The following is a 16,379-nucleotide window of genomic DNA, read 5'->3' as shown; positions in this document are numbered from 1 at the left end:
TATATATATATATATATATATATATATATATATATATATATATATATATATATATATATATATAAATATATATATATATATATATATATATATATATATATATATGTATTTATATAATTTATATATATGTATGTAAATATATATATATATATATATATATATATATATATATATATATATATATATATATATATATATATATATATATATATAATATTTATATATATATATATATATATATATATGTTACTGCCACAAATTGCTTGAGGGGGTTACTGCCACAATTCTTGATATAATAGCAACAATGCCTACGTAACTTTTCAGTGTCATAATACGTTTGGATAAACTTTCCAATGAAAGCCTTGTAATCTGAATGTTGTAGTGAGTTTTCAGAATACGCTGAATACTGAACATTCTAGCTGAAAGGGCATGAAGTATAATGAAGAGAGAGAGAGAGAGAGAGAGAGAGAGAGAGAGAGAGAGAGAGAGAGAGAGACCGTCTCTCAGCATACTGTACATGCATAGCATACTCCGCTATAAAAATAGAGTCTATGACTGACTTCCTCGTTAACATTTTTTGTGCCGTCGCAGAAAATAGAGGCCCCGAGAGGGAGAAAAATGAGGAAGCTACAGGGAAGGAGGGGAAAGTTTAAACGTAAAAAAAAAAAAAACTGTTCCAAAAGAAAAGACAATAAAGTTGGAATAAAGGAAGTTAGTGGTAAAAAGAAGAGGAGGGAAATTAGAGAGACAACTGAAGCGACTCAATGACAACTCTTGCAAATAAGTTGATAGTTGATGCAAAAATAATTCGTAAATGAGGACGTGACCATTAAAAATCAGTAAATGATAATACGTATATAACGAACATGAACACACAAAAACAACAAAAAAATTCATATACAGAACATTAGACTTTCGTTATCTACACTTGAAATTTCGTAACATCATCAAAATTATATGAACTATATTTTTGAAAATAAAAACTTAAATACCTGGAAGACAGTGACACCTGAACGTAACGGGCTTCTGTACTTATTAGCTATACTGTCATTCTTATTTCCTGTTTGATGCCATTTTAGATGTCATACATTTTTAAAAAAATCTTTTAAATTGAATGTTAGTTTAAATTACAGGTTAGTTTGGGTTAAGAAATCTCTGTCATTACTGTTAGCTGTACAATTTCTAGAAAATATTCAAGAGTATGATATAATATATGGGGTCTTTGATACTTGACGGATTTTGTTACTTATCAGAAAGCCACGCTGCCCCAAAACGGAAGACTGAAGTATCTGCAAAAATACAAAACTGAGAAAAATGGTAGATACTCCTTTGGCTTACTACTGATTTTGCAGATACTGCAGATACTGCAAATGGGATAAATGGGACTCCCTAAATGCTCATGGAAAGTATTCAAGAATCATTCTGAAACTGCAGGCTTTGTGTATTAGTATTTCGAGAGCCCAATAGGTGGCATATCTTCATTTCGAAAATTTTTCAGATACTGCAGTTTTCCACTTTAGGGCAGCACACCCCCTAAAGTCTCAGTTAAGTTGAGATGCTACTGTACCCCTAAACAGTTACTTACACTTCCAGGACTAGGGTACGGAATATGCATAAGGATAAAAATACAAAACACCGCCATCTTCTTCAATGAGCAGTGCCTGTGACCTCAAAATATTCACCCACCCATTTTCTACCCATCTGAGGAGTCAGCCTGTATATTCTAACGATATCGTACACGCTTTACGACATGCAGTGTATTCTTCCGCATGTGTACCCGAAATCTTTGAAGAACAAACCTTATGCTTTCATGACATGAAAATCAGTACCAAAGTAGTCCAGTTATACATGCATATATCATCACCTGCTAGGATAATCATACGTCAAAAGCAAAACCAAAAGAAAAAAAGTATGTGTATTATCACCATACTTCAATATTTAAGTCTCTTGTATAATAAAACAAAGTATGTCCCGATCGTGTTAAACCTTCCCTTTTTCGGAGTGGCGAAATCTTACTAAAATTCGGATTATACATATCGGTACCAGTGGAAAACGTAAACAAAACTACGCAGGAATCGAGAAGCTGACAGTTCGTTGGGTCTGGGCCATGCAAGAAAATATTTGCATTTTTTCTTCCTCTGGGTCTCTCATCACGCCTGCCTGCGATTCACAACGCCAGGCACAGAATTCATTACTCTGACAGACAGAAACAGAATGAGGTTTTTGAGAACTTGTCTTGATAGTTCTGCCATCGCCGAAGAGTGAATATACAGGCTTCCCTGTTTTGAGAGAGAGAGAGAGAGAGAGAGAGAGAGAGAGAGAGAGAGAGAGAGAGAGAGAGAGAGAGAGACTAGCCAATCAGAAGTACAGCATATTCCACTTCTGACTTCAAATCTTACAGCTCAAAGAATCACGTCCACACATTGATAATAAAAACAGGTAATTTTGCATATTATTAATATCACCAGTGATTAAAGAAAATACTAAACTCTCTCACGATACTTTCCCTTCGAACGGCTGACACTGAAAGCACTTAAGCTGCGACGAAAATCGCTTGGTTAAAGTAAGGTATTTCGAGGCGTGAAATCTAATTTTCCTGTCAATCAGCCACAGCCCGTTATGTCACTCAGCCATGTCACCTCACTCGCAATTTTCCGAGGTTTCCTAAACAGTCGGGCTCGATCTTATTTTAGATTTATCTAGCATGTAAACATTCAGGAATGCATAATGTGTGAAGCTGGAAGGCAAAGACAGGATAATTTACCATGCGTTCATAACTGGCACAAAAAAAAGTGAATTTCAGAATTTTACCTCTTTAGCAAAAGCCAATGCACTGAATTGCAATATTCATACCATTGTAAAAACTCATAAAATTATGCATACATTATGTATATATATGTACACACATACACACACACACCCACCCACAAACACACACACGTATATATAAATATATATATATATATATATATATATATATATATATATATATATATATATATATATATATATATATATATATATATATATATATATATATATATATATATATATATAAATATATATATATATATATATATATATATATATATATATATATATATATATATATATATATATATATATATATATATATATATATATATATATATATATATATATATATATATATATATATATATATATATATATATATATATACATATATATATATATATATATATATATATATATATATATATATATATATATAGAGAGAGAGAGAGAGAGAGAGAGAGAGAGAGAGAGAGAGAGAGAGTCTATGCACATATGAATATTGTGGGGTGGAAGGATTCATCCTTGTCTTGTAGCCATGGAGCCTAAGTATGGGAACTGAGTGACGACTGGGTATTGACCTAAACAGCATAAGGTACCTGACAGTTAGTCGACGGTTATTGACCCACCAAATGCTAAAAAGGACATAGACATGGCACCCTAATCTCAAACCACTTTCTAACAACCAGAATTCTTACTTCTTCTGGCGCCATTCACTCTAAAGGCATGATTTTATAAATTATACTGTATAATATATATATATATATATATATATATATATATATATATATATATATATATATATATATATATATATATATATATATATATATATATATATACATATATATATATATATATATATATATATATATACCTTAATATACCTTGGGTTAAGTTACTAGCGCCTCGCTTGTCACTCGGGAGACAGAGGTTCGTTCCCGGTGTGAGTCAGAAATTTATTTCTGTGAAAACACGTACCCATTATTTACACACACACATACATACATACACACACACACACACACACACACATATATATATATATATATATATATATATATATATATATATATATATATATATATATATATATACATATATATATTTGCTATATGCAGCCCATTTGATTACCAATTACGGAATGAAAGCTCTGTGAAAATCAAAGGCTATGAATTGGTTGTACCTTATGCTCCAAAAACCTTAGTTCTTTTTCCTGTTATGAAAACGAAGGCGTAGACATTAATGCAAATCCACCTATACCAATCAATTCTAACGTCGCTAATTTCTACAAATTTCGTCTTAATCTGCTAAATTCCTGATATTTTATGCTTTACCAAGGGCTCAAAATTCTATTGTATAATCATTAATGCCTTAAAAGTGAATAATTCATACTCTTCATACATATCAAGAATTATATTAAGCTCCAAAGCAAGAGAAGAGACGGATGGAGCTAAGTTTTCCCTCTGCTTTGCCAGCAAAACCCAGACGAAAGTGTCCTCAAATCGCAATGACAAACAATACTAGCAAATTCTCAACATATTGTGCTCTCCCATTACCTCACTCATTCTAATGCGCTACCCTTATAACCTCTTATTACGCTCTGGTGGAAGATTGTGATCCATGTCTATATTCTCCTCAAGAATCAAATTAAGACAACGTACAATACAGAAGAAAAAATTTAATTAAATTATACAAAAAAATTCTTGTGCTCAACGTAGCTCAAAATAACCTTGACATATAATGTTGTGTATATTAATGTCCACATACAAATTGTGAGTATCTGCGGAAGCTAAGCCAGATTCCAATTATATAAAGATGTTAATAAGATGACTTTCAGTCAGATTAAAAAATTCATTCACCAGCTATGATATTTTTTCTTTACAGGCCATAATAATAACTAATATATATATATATATATATATATATATATATATATATATATATATATATATATATATATATATATATATATATATATATATATATATAATATTACTTCGAGGCGAAAGTTCTTACATGGGATGACTGTATTCATAATTTGTATATTTTTTCTTTTGTTGCGCTGGAAAAGCAAGGGAAGACTTATTTCTTAAGATTCCGTTCTTTCCATTTCGCTGCAAAGGCAGTGAATCTAATTAGAACGAAAGTATCGCGCAACATCTCACAAGCCAATCAACTGCTTCGTTTCCGTTATTTATCAGGAATAAACCTAATACATTATTTCACTCATTAACTGGAAACTGAACTCAATACAGAGTTTAGGGCAAAGGCCAAGCACTGGGACCTATGATGTTATTAAGAGCTGGAGAGAAAATTGAGAGTAGGTATGTCTGAAAGGTGTAACAGGAGGAAAACCTCAAAGCAGTTGCACCATGAAATATTTGTTAAGAATCGGTGGATAGCGAGATGGAGAAAGACATGAATGGAGGTACAGTAAAAGGAATGAAAGAGGTTGCAGCTAGGGGCGAAGGGACGCTGCAAAGAACCTTTATCAATGCCTACAGTACACCGCATGAGGTACATTGACGGCGCTCCTCCCCCCTACGAGGTCATTATCTGGAAAATTTCTAATCTTGTATGGAAATAATCGAATAAAAACACCAACAGACTCCAATAATACGAGTCTATTGTCTTCCTTTTTAACATTTGTATTATTTAATCCAACTGTTCTTGGCGTAGGCTAAATGACCCACCCAGCCGTTAAGTAAATTCACTATGCACGCGCCGAGCGTAAATAACCAGCTTAAAATCTAAGCGTCCTTTGTTCATTTAGTTTCCACTCTTGCATCAGCCATCTCTTTACATGCATCCACCCCCAACGCCCACCCCAACCCACTCCCCTCCCGTCCCCCTACTCCCACACACACCTACTCAAACGGAGGACGTATCCATCCACACAGAAGAAGAGTTGGAAGAGTTCAGTTTAGGCGGCTTTTTCCGAAAGACATCCTGGATTTCACCAAGTGTCTCTTAGCCTGGCACTCACTTCTAAGCGCGCTCTTACATGATGATTCTTCTTTTCATATTTTCTCTCAGGGAAAACTTGTTAGCCTTCTTACAGGAGCCATGAAATAATATATTTCATTATTCCTGCATTAAAACCAGGGCGAACTTCCATCTAAGATCACCAGTCTGCATTCGCTCGTCTTCATTCTGATTGCTCTTTTACCATGAACTTGAATTTCACTAATTGGGTTACTATGATTATAAGAAAACGTAGTTTACACGTATTAAAGATAATGTAACTTAAACTTTAAAAAACGGTTGCCCCGTAAGAAGACATTACTCAAACATAACTAAACATGGGAATTTATCAATATATACTTAGAATTCATATTACTGAGAATTTCCACTTGTTTATCTCAAAGGAAAAATGTGAATAATATATTAAACACGTAACGAAAGGTGACCTTGGAAACTGTAACTCCGTTGTTACCATATACACAAACAAAAGAGTAGGAAATCTACCCCCAAGAAGTTCCCTTCTCCCCAAAGTTATATATACATTCTTCGCTTTCCAAAAATACAATTCCTTGTTGGCAACCACGAGGAACACCTTCACGAAAACTTTCATGACAAATTTAGGTATAACTTTCTGTAAAATCCTCCTAACAAACAAACCAACAAGCTCGTTAACGGAAAAACAAACAAGCTCGCTAACTGAAATACAAATGAGCTCGCTAACAGAAAAACAAACAACCAAACCGGGAAAAAAGATAACCTCATTGTTGAACGTCATAGTAGGCTAATCAAGAAATGATCATCAGAACCAAGATAAAAGTATCTACATCGAAAGCTTTTTAATCATCCGATAATGTAGGCCACTCTAATTAATGGGGGTTTCGAAATGCCACACGCCTTTCACCGTTTTTAATATTTCATTTCTTTTTCATTAAATCGCATTCCTTCTTCTTTTATTTTTTTTTATTGCTAGTTTTAATTCTGTCCAATTCAGAGCTACAACGAAGAAAAAAGACTTAGAACGTGATAAACTCTCGCCTGAGATGTGCTCAGCATGAATACAATGTAAATTTTTAATACACATCTCCAACGCCTGTTAGTCAATATTGTCAACCACAATCTTGAGAAACAGCATAGCTCATATTCATGTAAGCCAATTTGAAGGCTAGAACTGGAGGACAGTTACCCTTTTATTCAAGTTATCAGTAAATTGGCTACATTAGCAACAAAGCAACAGCGGTAGTAGTAGTAGTAGTAGTAGTAGTAGTAGTAGTAGTAGTAGTAGTAGTAGTAATTTACATACATCTTTGGAAGCAGCCATAAAAATGAATTAGATTTAATCACCCAAACAGTCATCTTACAGCTTCTCACCTAAGGTTCTCCACTTGGGATCCCAACTTTATTTACACTTAAATTTTCATCTTTCATTCACGAACTCCTTGTCATTAGTCATCCGTCATATAAACTATGGCAGAGCCACAATATAAACCACTGTCCAATCACAGAGACTCACAAGTGCTTAAACATCAATGCAAAAATACAAAATATTAAATAAACGCAATTTAAATCAATTATAACGCAACAGGCATAGCCTATAATGATGGTTTCTTCTTGCAAATCTAATCATAAACCTAACTTCTTTCACAGGGCCCATAAGCATTAAATTCTCCTCATATGATACCTATAGTTATTCTAAACCAATTGCATTCCGACAAACGTAGATACGGAATTACTAAGGTGGTATAACAGCTTTACTCAATTTATTAACCCTGAACGCTCAATGAGACGAAGCAAAAAATTTCTTACGAACGCATAAGTTCTCAATTCGAGTTATGTTACTATAAATATTAACGGTCCAACTTGAATAAAAGCAATATGATGAATGGAATTTTGTAAAAGCAATATGATGAATGGAAAAATTCCAGCGGTTCTTACTGTCATTCTCGATATAAATTCAAATATCCAGAATGGCAATGAGTACGCAAAGAAAGACAAAAATGGTAAAATTTCCAATCCACTTCGCACTACCAATGATGAACTATTCAACTGTCAGACCAAAAGTGAGTTTTTGCTACATTTTTTATTCACAAGAGCTACGCGAAAAAGTTTCTTTTTCGGGAACGTGAACAAGCCCCCCACAACCAGGCTACCTGGGTATGTACGGATCAAGTGGCACATTAACAGACTTTCGGCGTTCGTAAAATTCGAGGTATGAAGTATGGCCGACAGGGTAGGAAGAGATGTCCAAGGACGGCACAGGGGAGAGGGTCGTCGATTTTACAGAGAAGGGGTAAGTTAATGAGTGGAAGAGATTTGACAAATGAAAAAATGCGCCGAAGTTTCTTCGGCGCAATCGAGCTTTCTGTACAGCCGCTACAGCCTATAATCAAAGCCGCCGAAAATCGGTGGTCTCGGTATAATGCAGTATGGGCACGCGACCCACGAAACTTTAACCACGGCCCGGTGGTGGCCTATCCTATATTGTTTTCAGAAGCACGATTATGGCTACCTTTAAGCTTAAATAAAAAAAAATAAAACTGAGGCTAGAGGGCTGAAATTCAGTATGATTGATGATTGGAGGGTGGATGATCAACATAGCAATTTGCAGCCCTCTAGCCTCAGCAGTTTTAAGATCGGAGGGCGGAGAGAAAAGAGCGGACGGACAAACAAAGCCGACACAATAGTCTTCTTTTACAGAAAACTAAGAAAAAAAGGCTCAGTAGAAAGGGACGACGTTCACTCTTTTTCTTTTTTAGCACTGGCCACCCACATCCTCTCGTTAAAAGGTTCGCTCGCGCCGTCTTGAGTGAGGAGACATAAACGACGGGCATAAGGGAAGAGAGAGAGAGACATACCCACCGTCTAGGCGTGGACATACCAACCTTTGAAACTCAAGGAATGACGTTTCCTTTGAGTCGGCATTCCAATGGTGACTTTCATGAGGGAAATTACAAGACGTCGGAATGAGGGAACTTCAATGGAGAGAGGTGGGGAGGAGATTCTGATGGCCGACTATTAATAACTCTCTCTCTCTCTCTCTCTCTCTCTCTCTCTCTCTCTCTCTCTCTCTCTCTCTCTCTCTAAAAGCTATTGAAATACGATGACGAAAATAAAGATAAAAAAATCGCTAGAGTTATACCAGAAAAAGATATATTTAGCTTCTAAAAATTACAGTATTTTTGGCAATTGTTTGAAGATAGTAAAAGGTATATGAATATGAACAAGCTTTTTATCGTGTAACATGAATGAGTCTTGAAAAAGGTCTATATCGAGGAAGAAACATATTGGGTTAATGAGTTGGTGATTACAACGTAGATATTCCCATAATGCCCGACATTAAGCATATTACGTTTCACGTGGCAAAAAAGACAGCATATTTACGAAGAGAGTTCTAAGAACAAGTATAAACATCAAAAATTTGCCAACTATGAACTGTTGTGGAATGTGTCAAGAGAAACATGATTTTGATGAGTAATTTAAGTATGCTTTATGGATGAAGGCATGACAATCGTATGAAAGGGACCATCGGCACAGCCTGTGCAAGCATGAGATACAGAAAAAAGGCTTTGAATTATATGTGAGGTTCAAAAGGATGATGTTTCTAACTTTCAAAGTCGAAGAAAACTTTGACTGAAGCCGAAGCCGAAGTCAACATCGCCCTCCACTGAAAGGCTAAAGATCATCAAGGGCAAACCACAAGTCAAAACGACAGCCTTGAAAGAGTAATGCTTCGAGGCCAACACATAAGAACAAGCCCCCCCAAAAATAAAATAAAATAAAAAATTCACTCCGTTGGCTAAGGTAATGCGCGCAGGCTACGTGAGATCCAGCCACTCGGTAAGCACCCATTAAAAGTTTTTCGAAACTTTAAATGATCACTATCACAACTTTGGCCGTTTAAAACACTTACTGACAGCTGCTCTTCGTCATCCACTAGAATCAATCTGATAATTATGAGACGAAAATTTAAAAATCAGAGAAAACGAACAGGTTCACGCAAACACTATCCAAGCAAGAACACAACGATAGCTGAAATAACAAGACCCATGTTATTCTTCTCATGTTTGTGGAAGCAGATTACTTAAAACTCTCAACATCATTTTTCTGAAAGGAAAAATAATGCTGATGCGGAATCCCTCCATGATTGAAAAGCAATGACAAATAAAAGTCCCTCTACAAAATTCTGTAGCATAACGAACATTATGGTAATGCTACACATTAGTTGAAATTGAAACTGGAAAAGCGTAAGTTTTTGAAAGGTAAAGAAAGCATTTTTATTCGTCGAAGTATAGTTGATAAAATACGACTATCTTTAAACAGTGTTAAAAACTGAAATAGAGGTGACATATACTGCATTATATATGCGACCTCATAGCACACACATAAATACTAACACTAGTACAAATGCTCACACACTCACATTTTTTTACGTACTTTTCTTAATGCTGATGTGGCCTTGGTTTTGTTATTATCACTGAAAGTATAATGGCTGCTACATTCCCAAAATTTATTGTAATGGTCTGTGTCACCCCTGCAATTGCAAGCTTTAAATGGATGTTAAACTTTTGCTTGAGACAAAACGTTTAAATTTACAATGATTTTTAATAAATGAATACAACAAAGTCGCTTGCTTGTTAGAACGTCTTGTTAATCCCCTTCAACAACAGAACTTTAGGGATAAATGCTATGTATTTAATGAAAAACCCTCATTAAGGAAATAAACAACTTTATGTACTTGACTTTATCACCACGAAACCCCAGATAAAACTCTCTCTCTCTCTCTCTCTCTCTCTCTCTCTCTCTCTCTCTCTCAAGATTAATGATCTTGTAAGAGAAGAAAATCCTGGCCTACTCCACAAGAGAATTCCCGAGGTTCTCGAAGTGATAAATTAAGTGCTCAACGAGTCTGCGTCGTCATGTCTTTTCCTAATACCCTCCCGCCTCCCTCTTCCCCACGCTCAGCCCACTTCCAGAAAGGACTTTGTTTTCTGGAAGGGAAGAATCTGAGGTCATTCAGGAATTCAAGACGGATATTCCTGGAATGTTACATGAATATTTATTTTCCGGCATTCATTTTTGATAAATAAAGTTCATTTATCAAGAAGACAAATATCAAAATGTACAATTATGTGTGTATGTACAGTATGTATGTTGATTCAAAGTTGCGCCAAAGATGCAGAGAACGTTCACTATATACTTTGCCTCATATTCCTCTACAGGTGGCTCCTACAAGTTTGTTAATATCAATACACAGAGAGCTTCATCCACCTAAATCTTGTACAAACTCACATTTCCAGTATATGAAAAATTCGTTATTGGTAGCCAGCATCTTCTGAGTCTCCCTCTCCTAATATCCCCTTCAATTCATGATTATACACACCTTTATATCAACCAAACGTCATCAAATCTTTGATTGAAACCGAGCTGTCTTGGGACGATATAGCAATCTTTTTACCATCCTCCTCTTATTACCTGTATTTTCACGATCTTAAATAATGCGTCGACAAATTAGACAAAACAATTAATCTCAACAGGTTTCACCTATATTCTTTCATTTCTATTCTATAAACAGAATTCAACTGTAAACAGGAGGATTCCGCAACTATATACTGTGCTGAACAGAACAGCTGGTAACCATTCATTCATACATTCCAAGTTTCGCTTCCACAAACACTCTTCTTCATTCAAACCCTTTGCAGCATCCTGGCATCTTTCTTGGCTCACCTTTGCTACGAACCACCTTTCCCCTCAAACTGACACAGTTCACTTGCTACCAAATACCTGTATGAACCAACTCCTTCCATTCTTCCACTCCCGGACTCTCATTCACTGGTGCCTTTTCCTGGCTTCTATTTACCATTATAACAGCTTTCCCTTGCACCTTTCTCCTCTTATAAAACATTCCACTGTTTGTGAGGGCGTTAAATAGTTATAAATGAAAATCCTTCATCTGCAGGATAGGAAATAATTTCCCTTGGGCCTAATCAATGGCTGAGGAGAATTACCATGGCTTTAGCTCTCTTACTGAGAAAACCTGAATCACCATCAGCCGCAGTAGTAACAAAATTACCCAAAAGGTCACGATAATTAATACTGTCAGACACTTCCGGAAAAACTGCTTTGAAATTTTCTAGCACCTACAGTAGAATTCTAGACACGTAATAAAAGAGGCTTAGTTAGATCCATTCGTTTCCAGGGGCTTGCATTTTACTATTATGACTTTCCGTTTGTGAAATTGTTCGTTTTTTTTTGCCCTTTTTTAATTCCACAAAATATCTATTGCTAATTTAATTCAATACTGATTAAAACTATGAGGTCAAGGATTCTAAACAAACCTTACTTCTCCGATCTAATAAAAAAGAAATAATAATATGCAAGGCCCTTAGAAAGTCTGTCTTCAACCTCCCCATGCCAACGAAGTGGCCTCCAGGCATACGGAGATAACTTAAGCTAAAAGAGTAAACGTTCAAAATTCTCTCTCTCTCTCTCTCTCTCTCTCTCTCTCTCTCTCTCTCTCTGCTTCATTGCTTCGCCCATTAAACTCCCTTACCTCTTCAATTCCCTGACAACAAAGTACATAAATGGAGGGGGGGGGGACCACATCAATGAGCCAATAACAGAAATCAGTGAAGTGTAGAAAACAGAGGGAATGAAACAGCAGTCTATTCATTCTCTCTCTCTCTCTCTCTCTCTCTCTCTCTCTCTCTCTCTCTCTCTCTCTCTCTCTCTAAGTGAATTCGCCTATGTATATGCAAATATGTTTTCACGATAAGTGAATAGTTTTTTTTCTAACAATATGGCATTAGTCACTACCACTTTCTCCTTTTATAAAAGGTGAATCGAGGATGTACCTTATTCCCAACTCCCCAAAAATAATATTAAAATAACTCACATCAAAAATAAACATACCAAAATAACTCAGTATATCATCTATTATATGTAATAAATATTATTAAATATATATATACACATCACACACATACAAACACACACACACACACACACACACACACATATACACACACATTATATATATAATATATATATATATATATATATATATATATATATATATATAACAATATATAATATATAAATAATATATACATATATATAAATCTGTAATAGGAAGCAAGTGGGAAGAGATCAAAATAAAAAAAAGGGCATGGCAACCTACCAGAACGACTTGAATATGCTACAGTCGCAATGATTATAAACCGTCTATACCCATCTACTTTTATATATTAATCGAGTAAACAAACCTTTTCCGTAGGACGACAAAAGAATTATAGTGCGGAAAGTCTGGTTTACGTCAACATAAATAGTACGGCTCCCTAGATTAATTGCAGAGGAGATAAAGTCTCTGCGCAAATTTGGTTTCAGAGTAAGAGAAAAGTCTCTGAATATGGGTGGAAATGTGTTGATCGATATACTTTTAAATGTAATTGGTCTGACAGATTTCAAGATGTTGGTCATAATAATATAAGTTGTGAAACAACAAAATGATTTAGAATGGTATCTCAGATGTGTAGACCATAGCCACGTAAAATAAGTCTAATCCTTCTGGCCAGCCCTAGGAGAGCTGTTAATCAGCTCAGTGGTCTGATTAAACTGAGGTATACTTAACCACAAAACTGACTGATGGAAATTCATCCTTCTCATAAAAAAAAAAAGTCACGCGTTTTTACAGAAACTTTTACAAAGTTCGCAATGGTATTAATCGCCTAGAATTGTCATTACCATTTTGTTTGGCGCACTTTAACATAACTCTCAGAACAAAACCCAACAAACACCGAAGATATAAAAGTTAAACAAAGCCAAACAACCGATTTCTTTAGTAACTGATGTATCGTTAACTGACTGATGGAGCTCAATCTTCTTATTTTAAAAAAAAGTCATGTGTTTTTACAGAATCTTTTACAAAGTCCGCATTAGTATTAATCGCCTAGAATTATCAACATCAATCTGTTTGGTGCACTTAACATAAATTTCAGAACAAAATCGTGACAAACACCGAAGACTTATTAAACAAAGCCAGACAATCAATTTCGTGTAGTAACTGATGTATCGTTATTCCCTTTTTATGTTGTCCACCAATACGCAAGCACCATATTCCTGATTTATGTTTCCAAACAGTTTCAATTCAAATATGACAGGAGTAATGACAAAATGATAAAAAGGGAAGGGGTGACAATCAAACACAGCAAAATCCATCACCTTGCTGTCAGGGCGACGACGACGGAGAGCAAGTAATAAAGAAAACGTGCTTCGCAAGACAGCGCACACACTACCAGACCGGAAAATGTGAGACAGCCATGATACATAACAGCAATTAACAAATACCACAATAAGAGGGAAACAGAGTCGTCCACAAATCAAGTGTTGTTTGTAATAAAACATGCTACTATAACAAAAGAATACAGTGTTACCGGAACAAGAATTCTGCAGCGTATACATTAAAGAATACATTAAATGAATGTATATAACACGCAAAACGTGGTCTAAAATGAAGATAACCCAGGTTCGACAAGCATAGCGCGAAAAGCTCCATATATATATATATATAAACTTACGTCTTCCTAGTCTTGATTAATGTAGAAAGCCACAAATAAAACCCAGTAAATAAACTCCCGCTATCTTATTTTCCATCCTGTAAGAATATTTTCCCCTGGGCTGATCCATATATAGTATTTGTAAAAAAAAAAAAAAATTGCATGTCAGTTTTGACGCCTCATGTTAATGATGCTGAGAAGAGCGGCCCCCGAGAGAGAGAGAGAGAGAGAGAGAGAGAGAGAGAGAGAGAGAGAGAGAGAGAGAGAGAGAGAGAGGGTCAGACGTAACTGTCACTTAAGGATTTTGATTGCCATTAATGTGTTGTTGTTGCAGCCGTAAAACTAATCATAAAGGAAAAATCCATTTCTTGAGCTGTTAACATCGAACATAAAAAACGTCAAGCCTTTTCAATGGGATATATATATATCTGAGATGACATAATATTTCCCCTTTGAAAATGTCATTAAAAATGGTTTAGATCTAGGGTACAGAATAACTGTTATTTTTATATACTAAGGTTTGGAGAGAGAGAGAGAGAGAGAGAGAGAGAGAGAGAGAGAGAGAGAGAGAGAGAGAGAGGAGAACACGCCAAAATAGATAGAAAACTATATTAAGGGTCGGTTGAAGTTCTGTTTTCCTTGTCACCTGTATTAGATGGGATATAATGAAAGGTAAGGAACAAGGCGCGTCTCTGTGTGTTGTATAGTCACTGCCAGTATTTACTGTTGTCTATATTTGGGTAGCTTTGCACGGTACCAGTAAATCTTGAACGGGTCGCGACATCCGCCAGGTTGCTACTTTCCAAGTGTACTACATTATTCAAGATTTGTAATTTTCACCGTTTTTAAGGGATCCCTGATTCCTGTAATTTACCGAGGCTTAAGCCTTTCACACTGGCATTGATTATAAAAAAAATCAATTAAACTATGCTTTACACATGCACACATACATCATATACAATCATGCATACAAACACACATATATACATACATACATACATACATACATACATACATAAATACATACACACATACACACACACACACACACACACACACATATATATATATATATATATATATATATATATATATATATATATATATAAATCGTGTACACGTGTATATCTCTTCACATACATAAACATTTATACTTATTCGTTGCCACTGACTTCTTCGTTCATCATACCACACAAATAAATCAACATAAGCGTGTATAAAAAGCAACAGAGTTATTGTTCACAATCTACGATTAATATACCTGTAACAATTACGCAGCCTTCTGTAACACTGTGCAATTGTCTTTCGTCCCTAATTACCAGAATATCCATCTCTACAGCCACTGATTCTCAAGCCATGTGTCTCCCTTGACAGGTTTTATGACACCGCCGTTGACATATGATTCTGTCGCTCGGGACATTGGCTCAGACAAAATGGCTCTCTTTTAGATTCTGTTCATTACGGCCATTTCCATAATGGTCTGACTGTGTCACCCCTTGAGCTTCCTGCCAAGGGTCGTAACGAAAGCAATGAACGCGGAGGGCATTACAGATTGAGAGAGAGAGAGAGAGAGAGAGAGAGAGAGAGAGAGAGAGAGAGAGAGAGAGAGAGAGAGAGACTTAAAAATGCTTAAATTTCCACCATTAGTTACAAAACTACTTCCACACGTACAGCATGAATAGATGATAAAAAACTATAAATTGCACAGAGAGAGAGAGAGAGAGAGAGAGAGAGAGAGAGAGAGAGAGAGAGAGAGAGAGAGAGAGAGACTTAAAAAAATGCTTAAATTTTGACCATAAGTTACAAAACTATTTCCACATGTACAGAATGAACAGATGATAAAAAACTATAAATTGCACACAGAGAGAGAGAGAGAGAGAGAGAGAGAGAGAGAGAGAGAGAGAGAGAGAGAGAGAGATCAACATAAAAACAATGTTTAAATTTCAACCACACGTTACATCGCACATTCCCCAAATTCAGAAGGAACAGAGGACTCGAAACCAAATATATTACTGTCAACGTCACAGCAGCGTTAGTAAAGGGCAAATG

This window comes from Macrobrachium rosenbergii, chromosome 17 (genome assembly GCF_040412425.1).
Source record: "Macrobrachium rosenbergii isolate ZJJX-2024 chromosome 17, ASM4041242v1, whole genome shotgun sequence".
NCBI lineage: Eukaryota > Metazoa > Arthropoda > Malacostraca > Decapoda > Palaemonidae > Macrobrachium > Macrobrachium rosenbergii.
The sequence above is the reverse complement of the archived record's forward strand: the minus strand, read 5'-3'. Positions refer to the sequence as shown.